The following is a 6,000-nucleotide window of genomic DNA, read 5'->3' as shown; positions in this document are numbered from 1 at the left end:
GCGACATATCTATCTATCATCTATCTCTATCCATTTATTATCTATTTACCTATCTCTCTCTTTATCTCTTTCTATCTATCATCTATCTATCTATCTCTCTATCTATCTCCCTCTCTCTCTATCCATTATCTATCTATCATCTATTATCTATCTCCAGCTATCTAAAATAAAATAAAAATCTCCTGCTTTTATTTTTATTGTTATCTATGTATTCATCTATTAAAATAATTCTACAGAATAAGAGGTAAGTGTAAAATATGGATAGAAGCAGTACAAAAAAAGCAAAGTAATAATAACCCAATAACTAAAAGTTTTGCAAAGTTAAAGGTAATCTTAATAATCCAAAAATAATGCAATTAACATTATTCATTTTTATACTTCGGCTCCAAGTAAATTAATTTACAACTAAAATATTTAACTGATATAATTAGCAGCACTTTGACCTTCTCAAGATGGCGCTAAAGCCATTCCGATGTGCAATGATTTTATAATTCCGTGCAGAAACAAACGTCTTCCTCTCTCAGGTTCCGGCCGTTGACGTGGCAGTCAGGTAATGGGCGGAGTCATGTGGCCGCGTGCTGCTGATAACACTGAGCTCCTGCCGGCAGATGCTGTGAGTATCCATCACGGTGCGGGCGCTGCTCACTGCCGCCCGGTGCTGGCTGTCCCTCACTGCCGCCCGGTGCTGGCTGTCCCTCACTGCCGGATCCTGCCTGAGCTGGCACAGCCATAGGGGGAAAGAGCTGGAGAATGTAGATACATGGAGAGCGCAGAATCTATAGATATATGGGAATGGATTGTCACATCCTGTATAATACGCATGATAAGCTATAAGAGAATATGAGATAAATGAATGGATAGCTATGGCTAGATTAATAGAGGGAGAGAGATAATACATAGATATATGGATAGATTGATGGGTAGGAGCTACAATAGATCATATAGAGATAATATAGATACAGTAGATCATTTGGATAGATGGCTAGATCATATAGATACTGCGGATAGATATAGATAATATAGATCATATAGATTGATAGAAACTGCAGATAGATTAGATAGATCAGATGGGTGGATTATATAGCTAGATTATAGATAGATACATATATAGATGAAATATATATACTGCAGATAGATGGACGCATAGATCATAAGATACATACTGCATATAGATAATATAGATCGATCATATAGATATGTAGAGATAATATAGATGGATGGATAGGTATCATGGATAGATAGATAGATAGATAGATAGATAGAATCCTAGATAGATAGATAGATAGATAGATAGAGGGATAGATAGATAGATAGATAGATAGATAGATAGAGAGATAGATAGATAGATAGATAGATAGAGGGATAGATAGATAGATAGAGAGATAGATAGAGGGATAGATAGATAGAGGGATAGATAGATAGAGGGATAGATAGATAGAGGGATAGATAGATAGAGAGATAGATAGATAGATAGAGGGATAGATAGATAGAGGGATAGATAGATAGAGGGATAGATAGATAGAGGGATAGATAGATAGAGGGATAGATAGATAGAGAGATAGATAGATAGATAGAGGGATAGATAGATAGAGGGATAGATAGATAGAGGGATAGATAGATAGAGGGATAGATAGAGAGATAGATAGAGGGATAGATAGATAGAGGGATAGATAGATAGAGAGATAGATAGATAGATAGAGGGATAGATAGATAGAGGGATAGATAGATAGAGAGATAGATAGATAGATAGAGGGATAGATAGATAGAGGGATAGATAGATAGAGGGATAGATAGATAGAGGGATAGATAGATAGAGAGATAGATAGATAGATAGAGGGATAGATAGATAGAGGGATAGATAGATAGAGGGATAGATAGATAGAGGGATAGATAGATAGAGGGATAGATAGATAGAGAGATAGATAGATAGATAGAGGGATAGATAGATAGAGGGATAGATAGATAGAGGGATAGATAGATAGAGGGATAGATAGAGAGATAGATAGAGGGATAGATAGATAGAGGGATAGATAGATAGAGAGATAGATAGATAGATAGAGGGATAGATAGATAGAGGGATAGATAGATAGAGAGATAGATAGATAGATAGAGGGATAGATAGATAGAGGGATAGATAGATAGAGGGATAGATAGATAGAGGGATAGATAGAGAGATAGATAGATAGATAGAGAGATAGATAGATAGAGAGATAGATAGATAGAGGGATAGATAGATAGAGGGATAGATAGATACATAGATGATAGATAAATAGATAAAATGGGTACAGACTATTTACTATCACTACATTTGTAATTATATGGGTCAATAAAAACCCTTTTTTAATTACAATTTTTATAGTGCTGTTTTTTTTTTATCGTGTGCAGCACTGACCTGCTCTCTAGCTCCCCCTGCAGCATCCTGTGCAGCACTGACCTGCTCTCTAGCTCCCCCTGCAGTATCATGTGCAGCACTGACCTGCTCTCTATCTCCCCCTGCAGCATCCTGTGCAGCATTGACCTACTCTCTAGCTCCCCTGCAGTATCCTGTGCAACATTGACCTGCTCACTAGCTCCCCCTGCAGCATCATGTGCAGCACTGACCTGCTCTCTAGCTCCCCCTGCAGCATCCTGTGCAGCCCTGACCTGCTCTCTAGCTCCCCCTGCTGTATCCTATGCAGCACGGACCTGCTCTCTATCTCCCCCTGCAGCATCCTGTGCAGCATTGACCTACTCTCTAGCTCCCCCTGCAGTATCCTGTGCAACATTGACCTGCTCACTAGCTCCCCTTGCAGCATCCTGTGCTGCATTGGACCTGCCTCTAGCTCCCCCTGCAGCATCATGTGCAGCATTGCCCTGCTCTCTATCTCCCCCTGCAGCATCCTGTGCAGCACTGATCTGCTCTCTAGCTCCCCCTGCAGTATCCTGTGCAACATTGACCTGCTCACTAGCTCCCCTTGCAGCATAATGTGCAGCACTGACTTGCTCACTAGCTCCCCCTGTAGCATAATCTGCAGCACTGACTTGCTCAGTAGCTCCCCCTGCAGCATCGTGTGCAGCACTGATCTGCTCTCTATCTCCCCCTGCAGCATCCTGTGCTGCATTTACCTGCTCTCTAGCTCCCCCTGCAGCATCATGTGCGGCATTGACCTGCTCTCTAGCTCCCCCTGCAACATCATGTGCAGCATTGACCTGCTCTCTAGCTCCCCCTGTGGCATTATGTGCAGCATTGACCTGCTCTCTACCTCCCCCTGCAGCATCCTGTGCAGCACTGACCTGCTCTCTAGCTCCCCCTGCAGCATCCTGTGCAGCACTGACCTGCTCTCTAGCTCCCCCTGCAACATCATGTGCAGCAAAGACCTGCTCTCTAGCTCCCCCTGCAGCATCATGTGTGGCATTGACCTGCTCTCTAGCTCCCCCTGCGGCATTATGTGCAGCATTGACCTGCTCTCTAGCTCCCCCTGCGGCATTATGTGCAGCATTGACCTGCTCTCTAGCTCCCCCTGCAGCCTCCTGTGCAGCAATGACCTGCTCTCTAGCTCCCCCTGTAGCATCATGTGCAGCACTGACCTGCTCTTTAGCTCCCCCTGCAGCATCATGTGCGGCATTGACCTGCTCTCTATCTCCTCCTGCAGAATCCTGTGCAGCACTGACCTGCTCTCTAGCTCCTCCTGCAGCATCCTGTGCATCACTGACCTGCTCTCTATCTCCCCCTGCAGCATCCTGTGCAGCACTGACCTGCTCTCTAGCTCCCCCTGCAGCATCATGTGCAGCACAGACCTGCTCTCTAGCTCCCCCTGCAGCATCCTGTGCAGCACTGACCTGCTCTCTAGCTCCTCCTGCAGCATCCTGTGCAGCACAGACCTGCTCTCTAGCTCCCCCTGCGGCATCCTGTGCATCACTGACCTGCTCTCTAGCTCCCCCTGCGGCATTATGTGCAGCATTGACCTGCTCTCTAGCTCCCCCTGCGGCATTATGTGCAGCATTGACCTGCTCTCTAGCTCCCCCTGCAGCCTCCTGTGCAGCAATGACCTGCTCTCTAGCTCCCCCTGTAGCATCATGTGCAGCACTGACCTGCTCTTTAGCTCCCCCTGCAGCATCATGTGCAGCATTGACCTGCTCTCTAGCTCCCCCTGCAACCTCCTGTGCAGCAATGACCTGCTCTCTAGCTCCCCCTGTAGCATCATGTGCAGCACTGACCTGCTCTTTAGCTCCCCCTGCAGCATCATGTGCGGCATTGACCTGCTCTCTATCTCCCCCTGCAGCATCCTGTGCAGCACTGACCTGCTCTCTAGCTCCTCCTGCAGCATCCTGTGCAGCACTGACCTGCTCTCTAGCTCCTCCTGCAGCATCCTGTGCAGCACTGACCTGCTCTCTAGCTCCTCCTGCAGCATCCTGTGCAGCACTGACCTGCTCTCTAGCTCCTCCTGCAGCATCCTGTGCAGCACTAACCTGCTCTCTATCTCCCCCTGCAGCATCCTGTGCAGCACTGACCTGCTCTCTAGCTCCCCCTGCAGCATCATGTGCAGAACTGACCTGCTCTCTATCTCCCCCTGCAGCATCCTGTGCAGCATTGACCTACTCTCTAGCTCCCCCTGCAGTATCCTGTGCAACATTGACCTGCTCACTAGCTCCCCTTGCAGCATCCTGTGCTGCATTGGACCTGCCTCTAGCTCCCCCTGCAGCATCATGTGCAGCATTGCCCTGCTCTCTATCTCCCCCTGCAGCATCCTGTGCAGCACTGATCTGCTCTCTAGCTCCCCCTGCAGTATCCTGTGCAACATTGACCTGCTCACTAGCTCCCCTTGCAGCATAATGTGCAGCACTGACTTGCTCACTAGCTCCCCCTGCAGCATCCTGTGCAGCACTGACCTTCTCTCTAGCTCCCCCTGTAGCATAATGTGCAACACTGACTTGCTCACTAGCTCCCCCTGCAGCATCGTGTGCAGCACTGATCTGCTCTCTATCTCCCCCTGCAGCATCCTGTGCAGCATTGACCTGCTCTCTAGCTCCCCCTGCAGCATCATGTGCGGCATTGACCTGCTCTCTAGCTCCCCCTGCAACATCATGTGCAGCATTGTCCTGCTCTCTAGCTCCCCCTGTGGCATTATGTGCAGCATTGACCTGCTCTCTAGCTCCCCCTGCAGCATCCTGTGCAGCACTGACCTGCTCTCTAGCTCCCCCTGCAGCATCCTGTGCAGCACTGACCTGCTCTCTAGCTCCCCCTGCAACATCATGTGCAGCAAACACCTGCTCTCTAGCTCCCCCTGCAGCATCATGTGCGGCATTGACCTGTTCTCTAGCTCCCCCTGCGGCATTATGTGCAGCATTGACCTGCTCTCTAGCTCCCCCTGCAGCATCCTGTGCAGCACTGACCTGCTCTCTAGCTCCCCCTGCAACATCATGTGCAGCAAAGACCTGCTCTCTAGCTCCCCCTGCAGCATCATGTGCGGCATTGACCTGCTCTCTAGCTCCCCCTGCAGCATTATGTGCAGCATTGACCTGCTCTCTAGCTCCCCCTGCGGCATTATGTGCAGCATTGACCTGCTCTCTAGCTCCCCCTGCAGCCTCCTGTGCAGCAATGACCTGCTCTCTAGCTCCCCCTGTAGCATCATGTGCAGCACTGACCTGCTCTTTAGCTCCCCCTGCAGCATCATGTGCGGCATTGACCTGCTCTCTATCTCCTCCTGCAGCATCCTGTGCAGCACTGACCTGCTCTCTAGCTCCTCCTGCAGCATCCTGTGCAGCACTGACCTGCTCTCTATCTCCCCCTGCAGCATCCTGTGCAGCACTGACCTGCTCTCTAGCTCCCCCTGCAGCATCATGTGCAGCACAGACCTGCTCTCTAGCTCCCCCTGCAGCATCCTGTGCAGCACTGACCTGCTCTCTAGCTCCTCCTGCAGCATCCTGTGCAGCAGTGACCTGCTCTCTAGCTCCCCCTGCGGCATTATGTGCAGCATTGACCTGCTCTCTAGCTCCACCTGCAGCCTCCTGTGCAGCAAT

At 48.8% G+C, this 6,000-nt stretch overlaps 1 protein-coding gene across 3 annotated transcripts in view; it reads left to right on the top strand.

Moving 5' to 3' along the window:
- Positions 1-538: 538 nt before the first annotated feature.
- The window catches only part of SEC16B (SEC16 homolog B, endoplasmic reticulum export factor), a 276,625-nt gene continuing 271,163 nt past the window's right edge, over positions 539-6,000 (top strand). For all 3 annotated transcript variants that reach the window (XR_012724949.1, XM_075320161.1, XM_075320162.1), the window contains exon 1: positions 539-613. The gene's annotated coding sequence lies outside the window, so the exon portion shown is untranslated. The remainder of the gene's footprint in view (positions 614-6,000) is intronic.

This window comes from Anomaloglossus baeobatrachus, chromosome 8 (assembly GCF_048569485.1).
Source record: "Anomaloglossus baeobatrachus isolate aAnoBae1 chromosome 8, aAnoBae1.hap1, whole genome shotgun sequence".
Classification (NCBI taxonomy): Eukaryota; Metazoa; Chordata; class Amphibia; order Anura; family Aromobatidae; genus Anomaloglossus; species Anomaloglossus baeobatrachus.
The sequence above is the reverse complement of the archived record's forward strand: the minus strand, read 5'-3'. Positions and strand labels throughout refer to the sequence as shown.